The sequence below is a fragment of the Rhinolophus sinicus genome, chromosome 16 (assembly GCF_057876585.1).
Source record: "Rhinolophus sinicus isolate RSI-liver-muscle chromosome 16, RSI-T2T, whole genome shotgun sequence".
Taxonomy (NCBI): domain Eukaryota; kingdom Metazoa; phylum Chordata; class Mammalia; order Chiroptera; family Rhinolophidae; genus Rhinolophus; species Rhinolophus sinicus.
In genome coordinates this window covers 48,128,791-48,141,405 of record NC_142516.1, presented here as the reverse complement: position 1 = coordinate 48,141,405, position 12,615 = coordinate 48,128,791, and the positions used below count along the sequence as shown (strand labels likewise).

The 12,615-nt window shown below is 43.4% G+C and overlaps 1 protein-coding gene and 1 long non-coding RNA gene across 2 annotated transcripts in view; one reads left to right on the top strand and one right to left on the bottom strand.

Annotated features, from left to right (window-relative positions):
- Positions 1–557: 557 nt before the first annotated feature.
- LOC141571124 (uncharacterized) lies at positions 558–7,254 on the bottom strand. Its single transcript, XR_012495747.2, has 3 exons — positions 6,879–7,254; positions 4,147–4,289; positions 558–3,346 (listed from the first exon to the last, which is right to left on the bottom strand). It is a non-coding gene; the product is annotated as an uncharacterized LOC141571124 (long non-coding RNA).
- Positions 7,255–7,393: 139 nt separating this feature from the next.
- The window catches only part of PIP5K1B (phosphatidylinositol-4-phosphate 5-kinase type 1 beta), a 280,298-nt gene continuing 275,076 nt past the window's right edge, over positions 7,394–12,615 (top strand). The window contains exon 1 of the mRNA XM_019730369.3: positions 7,394–7,905. The gene's annotated coding sequence lies outside the window, so the exon portion shown is untranslated. The remainder of the gene's footprint in view (positions 7,906–12,615) is intronic.

The following is a 12,615-nucleotide window of genomic DNA, read 5'->3' as shown; positions in this document are numbered from 1 at the left end:
CTGTAACAATATAGGCTGTTGACTCTCTATGCTTTTATGTATGCCTGCAAACGCTTCCAAGAAAGCAATGTTGTCCAAAACTACACATATACACATACAACACGCTGCTTCCAATCTAAAAATACAGAGAAAACACCAGGATACAAGCATAGGTGAATAAACCTGACTACTGAAGACTCTCTCTGCTAAGTCTCCAATCATAGAATAAACTTAAGATGAATGATTTGTCTTTAATGCAGCACATTAGGCAGAGAATACGGTGCTCCCCAGCACCTCTGTGCTCCTCGTCTTCCCCAGCACAGCAACTAGACATCTTTTTCCAGGCTCCTTGCCATGAGGTAACGCCATGGCCCGAGTTTTGGCCAGTGGAATGTGGGTGGATGTGAAATTTGCCACTTCTACTCCTGGCATTTTAAGTCCTTTGCTTTCTCTGCCAGTTCAGCAGGGATTTTGGAGGCCAAATGTTGAAAATAATGGTGCCACAGGTAGAAGGAGCAAGGGTTCCTTGAAAGACTCATGAAGCTAACCCTATCACCAAACCATGTTGAACAGCAACATGAACAAAAAAATGCAAGTTTATTGTATTAATCCGCTGACTATTGAAGGAAATATGAAGAAGTAAAAGCAAATACCAGTTTGCATATCCTGATTAACATATTTCCTTTTTCTGTCCCCCACCCCAGCAAAATATTCTAGGTTGCTGTGACAGCTTGTGGACAATATCTTTAAATAGTTGTCAAAATAAGAGCTCCATTTCACTAGCAAAACATTGAAATTCAACTATTACCAAGAGGAGAGGCTTGCTAGTAAGGTTCTGCCTAAATGGTCGTAAGTCTAGGGAAGTTCCTACATTTTTTGGGAAATAAAAGCAAATATCAATGCTGTCTTCCTGGCGCATTCAGATAGTAAGGTGTCAGAGAGCTTGAGAAATCTTAAAGGGGGCTTCATTGATTGACTAAAGTTAACATTCACTTCTCTTCAACAAGCATCGTGTCATTAGCATCATGTACACGACTTCCCTTCAGAAAGCAAAACTGAGAAACTCTAAGTCTTGGCCCTGGAAACTGCTCCTCCGTACAGGGCAGAGCTAAATTCACTCACTGTAAGCACCGGAGCCCTTCCCAAAATGGTGACAGGAAGGCATCAGGTATACAGATGTCTTGGGTGGACAGCTATTGCCTCTATTTAGGAAACTCAATTGTCTTTGTAGAATTCATTACCGTTCCTTCTCTTTCAGCTTTCCCTCTAGGTTCCATTATTTCTTGGTATTTTTTCTAGACCTGTTACTTTTTTATTGTGATCTGTCTGGTGTCAAATGTTTTCACTATCGATGAGAAATTCTTTCAATGTTTCAAGGAGGTAGAAAACAACTGAGTATTTCACATATTAGAATAAAGAAGGTTATGGCATGAAAAACCTATGCTTAGTCATGAAGAATCCAGGGCACATTCTACTGACCATCGCCTCCTCTGGAGATACAAGACGGCAGCCGTGGGTTTTATTCCTGGTTCTATGGCTCATTTGTTGTGACTTTAGGTAAGTTGTTTCAATACACTATTTCCCAGGCTATAATAATTGCAATAGATTTTGCCAGGTTTTGAGAAACATTGCTGACTCATTTCTGCCTCCTTTATCTTCTTCAAGCTTTTTAAACCAGGCTTTCCAACCAAAAGGGGGTTTCTTTTTCTCTTATGTAGACTTTGACTTTCACGTTCCATAGCGCTCAAGTTCAGACTTGATATACAAAATGTGTGTATAAATTTTATATGCCTTTAGGGTGCATTATGAAATGCAGTTTGGTTCTCTGTGCTATCCTACCAATACTCTATTTTATTTTCCCCTTCTTCCTCCCCTCCATTCTGATATTCTCTAGCTTCCTGTTCACTCTTCAAATTAAACCCTGTTGAGGTTATGTGAGTTTTGTAATTCCTGGGCAAAGTGAAAATTCACCTAGAAAAGGTATGTGTGTGTGTCTGTTTGTAACATGAAAAAAATGTTGAAGAGAAAAGCTGTAACTGAACTAAACAGAAAACAGATGGTATAGGCTAGTGGAAATTAGACTTGAAGTTTTACTGGCATATGTATTTTTTAATGTAAAAACAACATGACATCAAAAAATTCTAAATCTGAGAATTTCCCCCACCCTAGCACAAGAAGTTTAATTTTTAATTTTCTTTCAGGAGTGTTCATGTGCATATTTTTTCACGTAATCATAATCTCAATGTATATCATTTTATATTTTGGTGTGAATTTGTTAGGGAAAACTTTTTAGCTGTTTTTCATATTTCCTAGATGAATTACCAGGTATTCTGGAGAACTTCTTTACGGTCAGACCTGAATGCTTGCTAACATTGGGCCTCCAGTATTCATGTTCTTTCTGCCTGAAGAATGTAAATATCAGCAAGTCTTGAGGAGATCTAGGATGATACCAACCTCTGGGCAAAGAATAATGGGTTAAGAAGGGTTTGTATCTGGCAGAGTTACATGGTTTCTAACTGAAAAAAAAAACAAAAAACTTAGGATAAAAGTACTGAGGTATTGGGAATTGTATGGGAAGGGCTAAAATACATGCATACCTCTTCTAAAGGGTCCTGAGTCCTTACTATTCAACCTCCTCTGAGCCTTGCCACTGTGTGTGTTGTAGCAGGGGTTTAAGGATCACAGACTGTGATTGTGACCTTTCAGGGCATCTCATCTAACACCCTCATGAAAAGAATCTGAACCCAAGGAATCAGAAGCCAAGAGAGAATTGCAGACTTCACTGTTGCAGGGACAGAAGTGGGATGAGAAAGCAGGCCTTAGGACTCCTAGTTCAATAGTCCTTCCAATCCTGAGAGGAAGGAGGAACAAAGAGACGGATAGGATTAAGGAAGAAAAGATGGAGCAGGGAAAGAAAGCAAAGCTGGAGGAAAGGAAGATGGTACAGAGGGAAAGAGAGAAGGAAGAGAATTGGGGATGAGGTTTTGAAGCCTTTGCTAACCTTAGGAGCAAACCTGAAATTAGAGAAGACAGGGTACTCTGAAATGAGCATCTCAAGTTATGTGGGGGAGTCTGGTAAGCATTTAGTTTTTCTTGTCTGCTTAGAAATGAAGTTTCTAGAAAGAGAAGACAACGTGATAAAAGATGATCCTTCAGGAGTTGTGAAGGATGCAGCCTGTACTTTACTGTTTGATGCCCTTGGAGGCAACGCATGCCTTTCCTGTGGATGCTTGAAGGTTTTTTTAGTTGAAGAATAAATAGAAGATGATCTGCTAGAAGTATCCATAGTTGACTAACACTCCACAAATTCCCTCTGACAACTCCTCTTTGGATATTTATGGGACTTCAGTTTGCTCTTGAGACATCCCTAAAGAAAAAAGTTAAATATTCATTAACAACATGGAGAAACTCAACCTCCCTCATTTCATAGGAAGGTCCAAAAAGGATCTGTAACTAGCCCAAAGTCCCATTGCTTAGAAGAATTTATCTGATGTGGTATACCAACCAGCCAAAAACTTAATGGGTGAGGTAATCTCCCCAAAATGGCCACAGTTAAGGCCCTTTTATTCCTACACATACATGCTGCCCCTCAACCCAAAAGTTGAGTCTGTTTCCTCTCCTCTTGAATCTGGTTGGTCTTACGACTGCTTTGTCCAATAGAATGAAACAGAAGTAACGTTCTAGAACTTCTAAGGTCAGTCCTTAAGAAGACTAGCAGTGTCTAGTTCCTCTCTCTTAAAAGTCAGTTTCCATGTAAGAAGTCTGACTGTCCTGCCAAAAGGACCACGTGCTGTAAGGAAGCCCAAGCGAGTGACATAGAAAGACAGAGGTCATGTGGAGGCAGACTGAGGGGTCTGATGTGTGAGTGAAGTCTTCTCAGACCTTCCAGTTCAGCCCCAATGCCAGTGGCCACCTAAATGCAGCCAAGTGAGTGACTCTAGCCAACACCCAGCTGAGTCTAGTTGACTCACAGAATCATGAGAAATAATAAGTGGTGGTGGGTTTTGGCTACTAGTTTTGGGGGTGTTTTGTTATGCAGCAACAGGTCATTGAAGCAGTGTCTAGACATAGCAACCATGTATTATTTCTAATGAATCTATGAATTGAGTGGGTGGTTCTACTGATATGGACCAAGGCTGGTCAATCTCAAATTGGACTTGCTTATACCTCTGCAGTCAACTGAGGGCTGGCTGATCAAGGATGGTCTCAGCTGTGATGACTCAGCTCTGCTCCACAGGGTCTTTCATCCTCCAGTGGGCTTGTTCTCATGGTCATGGCAGAAATCCAAGACCAGAGCAGAAATGCACAAACTTTAAAAAACAAAACAAAAAACCCAGATTTTCTTTTTTAGAGAAGTTTTATGTTCACAGCAAAATTTAAAGGAAAGTATAGAAATTTCCCGTATGTCCTCTGCCCCCACACATCTATAGTCTCCCTGCTATCCTTATTCCCCACCAGAGTGGTACATTTGCTACAATTGATGAACCTACGTTGACACTTCATTAGCACCCAAAGTCCACCCCACCTTCCCCCTAATTCCTGACAATCACTGATCTTTTTACTTTCTCCATAGTTTTGCCTTTTCCATAATGTCATATAGTTGGAATCGTATAGTATGCAGCCGTTTCAGATTGGCTTCTTTCACTTAATATGCATTTAAGATTACTCTGTGTCTTTAATAGCTTGATAGGTCATTTCTTTTTAGCACCAAATAATATTCCATTGTTTGGATTCACCACAGTTTATCCACTCACCTACTGAAGGACATCTAGGTTGCTTCCAAGTTTTGGCAATTATGAATAAAACTGCTATAAACATTCATGTTCAGGTTTTTGTATGGACATAAGTTTTCCACTCCTTTGGGTAAATACCAAACAGTGTGCTTGCCAGATCATATAGTAAGAGTATATTTGTTTTGTAAGAGACTGTCAAACTGTCTTTCAAAGTGGTTGTACCATTTTGCATTCCCACCAGCAATGAATGAAAGTTCCTGTTGCTTCACAACCTCACCAATGTCTGGTGTTTTCAGTGTTCTGGATTTTGGAAATTTTAGTAGGTGTGTAGTGTTATCTCATTGTTGCATGAACATTTTTCAAAGCTTCATTTACCTCAAGTCTGCTATTTTTTCCACTGGCCAAAGTAAATCATATGGGTGAGCCCAGAGTGGGAGGCAACTGCAAAGTCTGAGGGAAAGGACCTGGATAAAGGTAGGTCATTAATTGGGGTCATTAATGCTATCAAATTTACTATAAGGAATCTATGCATGTTTCTCATAGGGGAGTAATAAATAGCATTATTAGGAATTTGGACTAAGATCTGGAATAAACTGAAGGAATTATGCTCGAAATTAAGTAAAACAATTAGATGAGCATTTTCTGGTTTTTAAATGCTTCCAGATTTTCTCGCCAAGTCACTATTGCTAGTGATATTGATCTTGGTTTATTTCCAATAAAGGGTGACTTTCCAAAATTCCTGTTGATAGATTTAGAGAGAGAATTGGGAAGAAATATTAGGTCTCACACTATATGGTCCTTTGTTCCATTACTTAATTCACAGTAATGATGATCTTAAGGCTCTTAGTAGAGTTGTTTAGAATCCCGTTTAACAGAGTTAGCTCTCTCAATAGCTAGTGGTCCGTCTGCTTTGTGACTCTCTCTGAAAACCGAAGGTTGTTAGCATCTGTACTTTACAGACAGGAATCACTCAGGCTTTTCATGGGAAAGGAGGGCTCTGTGTACACATGCATGTGTGCATTCGTATGTAATGTGTGTGACCACCTCTGATCTACTGTGGTTTTACCTGTGCTCACCTCTACTGCATTCCAGGAAATATTGAGAACTGACTTTGCATTTTCACTTATCACTACCTCTCGGGGAAGCAGATTTATTTTTCACTCCTGGGATGTCTGAGGACCAGAGAAAGGGAGGCTGGGATTACGGTTCCCAGAGCCCAGCCAGCCTGCTACTTGCGGTGGTGTGCTGCTGCCCCCTACACAGGCAGATGAAGTGTTCTTTGATCTGGTCCTCTTTCCACCACTGCCCCCTCTATCGACCCCAAATTGAACTTTGTTAGTGTTTCTGTTATTTATTGTTCAGGAATTGGGAGTCAAGGAACCTGTGTTCTGGCCCTTGGGTCACTTAATGTCTTTGGGTTTTCATTTTCTCTCGTGTAAAGTGAGCAAGCTAGACTAGATGTGTGTTTCCTGCTCTGACCTTTGAAGATCTAGAATGCCACAATAAACCAGACACAAATCACAGACCCTGAAACTCCCCTTAATGGCCAGACACATCTTGAAGAAGTAGGCTGGAAAAATAGTCTAAGAATAATAGGTATTCGTGTTACCAAGGAATTATTGCTGAGCTGATATTAAACCATAAAACTTCCCCGAGGTAGCAGGTGGGGGGTACAAAAAGATTTCAAGATGAAAAATGGTGTTTCATTTGCTGAGAACTACGGCAGTATCGTTTCAAACAAATTCATTTTGGCTCCCCAAGCCAGCGATATCTAAGGATGAGGACCATGAAATGTTGGTCTTCCTTGGACAGAATGTATGCCACGTTTTCCATCTGTGTGTTTTTTAAACAAGAGTAAAGTGGAAGGAAGTGACAAGGGTGAGAAATACCACTTGCTTCGATTCATCTAAGAGAGAGCCACTAGCTTTTCAGTTCCTATGAAGCAAATTTAGCGATAGCTTCCATGACAGCATCTGTCCTGAGAGTCCTTTAGATCTGGCCCCTGCCCTCTCCGCAGTTAGCCTGACATCAGTCAAGATGACAAGTGTCCCACGCCCACTCACAGCTCTTAGTCGGATGTAGCCCCCACCCTCTTCTCAGCCTATTCGCGTTTTAGGTCCCTCCAACCTTCTCTCTTCTAGGACCCCCTCGCCCACCTACCCTTACCTGTTTGGTAGATTTTACTTCCTGGAAACCCCTGCTGTCCTTAAAGGGGGAGACACCATCGCCTTGGAATCCTAACCTGTTCCTTCCTGGTGGAGGGGACACCTGTGCTACAGTGTGGGCTTCCTCTCAAGCGGAGTCCAACGGGCAGGCGACCAGCGGTTGCAGAGTTCAACGACCTAAGGAAGGGGGAAGTCCTATCCCAAACATAGGTCTGTTTAACCGGGATGCAGGACTCTGGAAACCGCCGGAAAGCCCTTGGCTAGCTCTGGAGCCTTGGAGGAACCTGCCGAACGCAGGGGCCCGCCCCCACTGCTCTCGGTACAAGGTAACCGGCGGCGGGACAGAGCGCCGTATCCCCTGGCACTGACTCCGGAGCCCAGTCCGACAGCCGCGGAGGCTCCCGCCGCCGCTGCTGCAAACCGGTCTGGCTTCCCTGCAGGGCGTGCGGGATGGAGCAAGGGGGTGGAGAGAAAAGGGGAAGAGCCTGGGCGGCTGGCGGGCGGGGCCTGCAGCTTCCCCGAGCCGCGGCAGCCGCGGCGCCGCCTGCTCTCTCTGCCCCTCGCTCCGACTGGGGCGCGCACTGTGCCGGGACCCGCGCCCCACCCGGGGGCGCCGCTGCTCCTCGGCCCCGGCCCACGAGCGCGACGCGGCGAAGCTACGTTGAGCGGGGGAGCAGTTCCGAGTGCTGGGGCTTTGGCGGCCGCTTGCTGCTCAGTTTGGCCCGAGGACTGGCGGGGAAGGAAGGGGAAAGCGGGGACACACACTTGCCGCGGCGCGCGCGCATTGCACACTCGCAGCCGCGCGCCCCCGCCGAGGCGCGTCCGGGCGAGTTTGGCCCGGCTGCTCCGGCCCCGGCACCTGCCAGCTTTCAGCGCTACTCCAGGCCCCGCCCCTGGCCCGCAGACCCTCGCGATCCTGGTCTGCACTGCTCTCCCTTCGCCCGGGGAAGCAACAACATCTCGGTAACTTGCAGACTGTGGCGCAACTGGTCTCGAAAGCGGAGGCGCCCGAATGCTGCCCGAGTGAGGTAAGTTTCCTGCGCGTCCCCGACCCCTCCTCCCGGGGCCCTCCTTCTGGGCTCGGGCTTGGGGGCTCCGTGTCTCTGATGCATCCTGGCGGTCTCTACGCTCTCACTTTGTCCGCGTTGTGCTGGGGGTAGGATAAAGGGGGTGCGCGCGGCTACCGAAGCGGGACGTTCATTCCGCGGGGGCCACGGCTGCGTGCTGCCGGACAGCACCCAACCGTTCACCACCCCGATCTTCGGGGCTGCAGTGACACTCGGGGATCATTTTGGGTTCACTTAAGCAGGAGCCTCCTCCCTTTTTCCGGGGAACGAGCTGAGTTTGGCAGCAGCAGCAGAAATCTCCCACCACCCTCCGCCGGTGTTCAACAGCGGCGAACTTGTTAGGCGTCCCTGGGATCTCAGGAGGGGCTTTCAAGTCGGTGTTCTAGTGGTTTCTGGCACCGGAGACAGATTGAACAGGTGCGGTATGGTTCCAGCCTAAATGCTGCAACAGACTTCTGCGTTTCCCCAGCTTTTCTCCCCCAACCCCGTCAATGTGACGCTAAAACAGCTGGGCGGGTGGTGGGAGCATGGGGCCACGGAGCGGCAGAATGCCAGGGTTTGGTTTGCCAGGAGTCGCCAAAACAGAAGACAACAAATGTCTGCTTAACGCTGCTCATTTATGCAAATGAATCTGTTGTCATTTCTCATCTCCTTCCCGCGCCCCCACCTCCCCCAGCATACTTGTCTCTGGTGCCCAGCGTGGCTGGGTAGAAACCTGTTCCAGAGAAGTTGTTTGGGTAGGTTGATGAATTATTTCATCTTCATCTACAGAATTCAGGTCTCTCATTGAGGAAATGCTAATTACTCTGATGCTGTTTAAAGGCAGCGTGTTGCACACCACAAATACCCCCCATTTTTCGATGACATTCTCAGCCTGCTGGAGGTCCTAGCCCTAAGGTGAATGAACCTTGAGGGACTCGTTGGGCCTCAGAATGTGTTAGTCTTCTACAAAGAAGAAACGGCTGCCTCATCAGTACTCCTGGGCATCGGTTTGGGGAACCTCTGTTGCCCCTCTGGTGAAGAGCATCCACCCAGGCTTCTCTCTTGTTTTGTGGAAGGCTGGTGTTCTGCAGTCGTTGAAGTGGACAAAAGTCGAGAGAGTGGTTTCATTACCACTCTAATGTGATGAAGTACAATAGTGTTCATGGAAGCTTTTGTCAGAGTATTTCCAGCTGAAAAGAGGCTCTGAAAAAAAAACCTTTCTCAGCTAAGTTCATGCCAGTGGGAAGTTGAGTAAGCCTCATGCATGATCCCAAGCCGAGGGAAATGGTGGGTTCTGTGTACAGCAGTGTGAGTGGAGACTTAGCAGGACTGGTGAGAAAGCTGGTAAGTCTGAGACTGATGTATAATGATGTCTTTACTTGAGAAGGAAAACTGTTAAACACTGAATGATTAAACTACGTTACATTTTTGTCCCAAGTGAGAAGACTAGAGGGATTTAATAATACCTTAAATTTGCATCAATGCTTTGCTATTTGTAAATGCTTCTCAGTGTTCTCATTTAATTCTGAACATTTTCTGAGGGAGGCAGGGCAAAGATTTCTAACCATATATTCATAGGAGGAACATGAGGCTCACAGGTTCAGGGACTTAGCAAGGTAACAAGTGGCCGGAATTGAGTCACAGCAAGATTCTCTAAAATAGCCCACACTACCACCACTGTCATCACCCAGTACTGTTTCTGTACTTGGATAACATTTTTACAGTGGCCAGAGCTTCTGCATTTATTGTGGTCTGCACAGTCTCACTGCAAATTACTGTTCGCACTTGACAGAGGAGGAGACTGAGGTTTAGACAAGTGATGGGAGTTTTCCATGGTTTTATGTCTAATCCACTGGAGTTTATAAGACTAGAACTCAGAGCTGCCGATGTCTAGTCCTTTGTTTTGTGGATTGTGCCATTGTTCTACTTGTGATAGCAATTAGGACACATCACAGAGCTGCAATACATCAAAGACTGTTAAGCATGCCTGCTGGTGACTGGGTGCTAGTTCTGGCACTATAATTGTCTATATGACCTGGGCCAAATCATCACCTCTGAGCCTTAAGTCACATATAAAACAAGAGGTTTGTATTGAATTATCTCTCTTTCTACTTTTAGCATTCTATATATAAATGCTTATCAATATATTTGTAATCCAGTATTATTTTCTCTACAGGGAAAAAAAAAGACTTTTTACCCTATATTAACAAAGGGATTTAATTAATTATTCCACCTGTAATTTACGCTCCCTTCCCCTTTGGCACAAAACACTTAATGAAGGGAAAGAAAATACCAAGTGTACTTCAGCTCAGCATCTATACTGTTTTGTATTACTATTTAACTTGGAAATATTCTGAAGGGCTGAACTACTCTAAAATACATGTCAGGGTTTACTTGAATATTCCAGACAGTCAACTCATACCTTCATTTTTTTGATGAAGGAGATGAATGAAATCACTCCTAAGGAAAACACACGCATCTCTTCATGTAAATTCCTAACATCTGTTGACCCATATGGTAATTTACCTACAAGAGGTGTGCCTCCTGAAGCTGGCAAATACAGGCTCATTGTTGTTCTCCTTCCTGAATACATCACATAAAGAAGTGTTTTTCTTTCTCCATGTAAACAGTAGGTTTATGTTATCTTGTGTCATGCTCTTTTGCTTGCCTCCCCCAATCCCTTCTTCGTTAGTAATGTGTGGCCCACGGAAAGACACATGTCTAGAAATCGACTTGTGCCGTTTTATGAAAGAAAGAGTACTTCTTGAGAGGGAGAAACCAACCACTCTTTTTTTTTATATTTGAGTAAATTTCAGCAGATGCTAATATCAGCGCGTGGTTTCAAAGGGGGAACCTAATTAACAAAACCAACCTAGTTTCTGTTCCCTTTAAGAATCCTCTTCTCTTTCCATCCCTCCTTCCTGTATACTGAAAAGTGGTGTTTCTATGTTTAGAAGAATGTTGACAAAGAATTAGAATGGGTCTTAAATATTACTAACAGATCCAGCCATTGGAGATTAGGGTATATTTCTTTCTGATAGAGAATTCAAATATTAACTACTGATTCAACATTCACACCTTTTATGGGTAAGACACCGAGGCTTAGAGAGATGAATTGACTTGCTCATGGTCGCACAGATGTTTAGCAGGAGGCCCAGGGCTAATGTGGAATTCTTAAACAGGTTCATATGTAGAGTTGTGCCAGGGGTTTTCTGGTGAAGGTTCGTTTTTAACTTTTAGATATCCTAGAGATTAACAGAAGACTTGTGTTTACTAGTAATTATTAGTGAGGGGTCACATTTTTAAATGGTTTATACTTATATGTGAACATTTTTTTGTCCAAGCAGATACCATTAAGGAGAAAATATCCATTTTTAATCTATTCATTATGTTTCTCTTGGCTTATATAGATCACCAGACTCAGAATTAATACTTTGCTTGGAGACAGGGTACTATTTGAATAGAAATACTAATGTATGGTTTTTCAAGCTTCTCTTCCTGGTAAATAAAGCCAGAAGCCAAAGATGGCCCTGTCATACAGCCAGTAAAGTCGTAAATATGTATACGTTTAATTTTCATTGTATTTGTACTTCTGTTAAATGATGAGTCAGAACATTTAGTATCCTGGAAAACTAATTTTTTCCCCTATGGCTAGAGTCTTCATTAGTTACTCTTTAAAACACCGAGTCCTAAATGTATTTGTGGCAGAAACACGTTCACTTTGTATCAAGTACATTAACTGGACTTGGAAGGAGTCCTTTTATTTTATCAGAAGCTGCTCTGTTAGAACTCTACATTATGTAGCTCAGCTGTTCATTTTGGACTTATCTATGGCAGTTCTTCTAAATACCAGGGAAATCAGGGAGGGGAGAAAGTTAGCCTTTTGATTAGTATTTTTCTCTTTAAAAATAAATTTTAAACTTAATCTATTGATAAAACTTTTGAAGTGTACTGTCCAGTAAACAATTAGCTGCTATTGATGAAATGTTTTACTCAGTCAGGTTCTTTTCAGTATAAAAGATTAGGCCAGGGAAAACAGACTTGATTTTGTGTATCCCGTTCTCAATTGTATCTAATTCTGTCTAACTTCATCAGAGGCGTATAAAGGAGACAGTGATATAGGAAAACACAGGAATCCTACCCAAACTGGATTACTCTTGGAAAGATTTGAAACATTGATAATAATTGGGTCATGGTTCCATGTTTAGTCAGCTGGCAGTGCTTTGGTATTATCATTTTGAGGTAAGACAGACCTATATTTGAATGGACAATGACATCAAGTGTGTATTCTTGTAGAAAGTCTTCTATGTTGTTTATGGGGCTGAATAAACAATGGGTGTCTAGTTTGTCTGGGGGAGTTCGCATAATGGGTGAGCAGTAAGTTCTTGAGATTTGTCTTCTCATGGAGTTTGAGAAAGTCGGTTGTGAAATTGCAATAAAATATAAAGCATTGTGCAGTATTGATCCCACTAAAAATGGGCATGTGTGTCTTTCAATTGAGGTACAGGTAAGGGTTGGAATCCAAGCAGTGGGGCCCAGGGAGTATAATTAATGTGAATTGAAACTGAAGTTCCGCAACTAAAGACAGGACTGTAGAAAGTTCATCCATTTTGTAAGAAAAAGGTGATATTTAAATCTTGCCATTCAGTATGCTGAGCAAGGGGTCTGGGAGGACGATACGGTATGGTA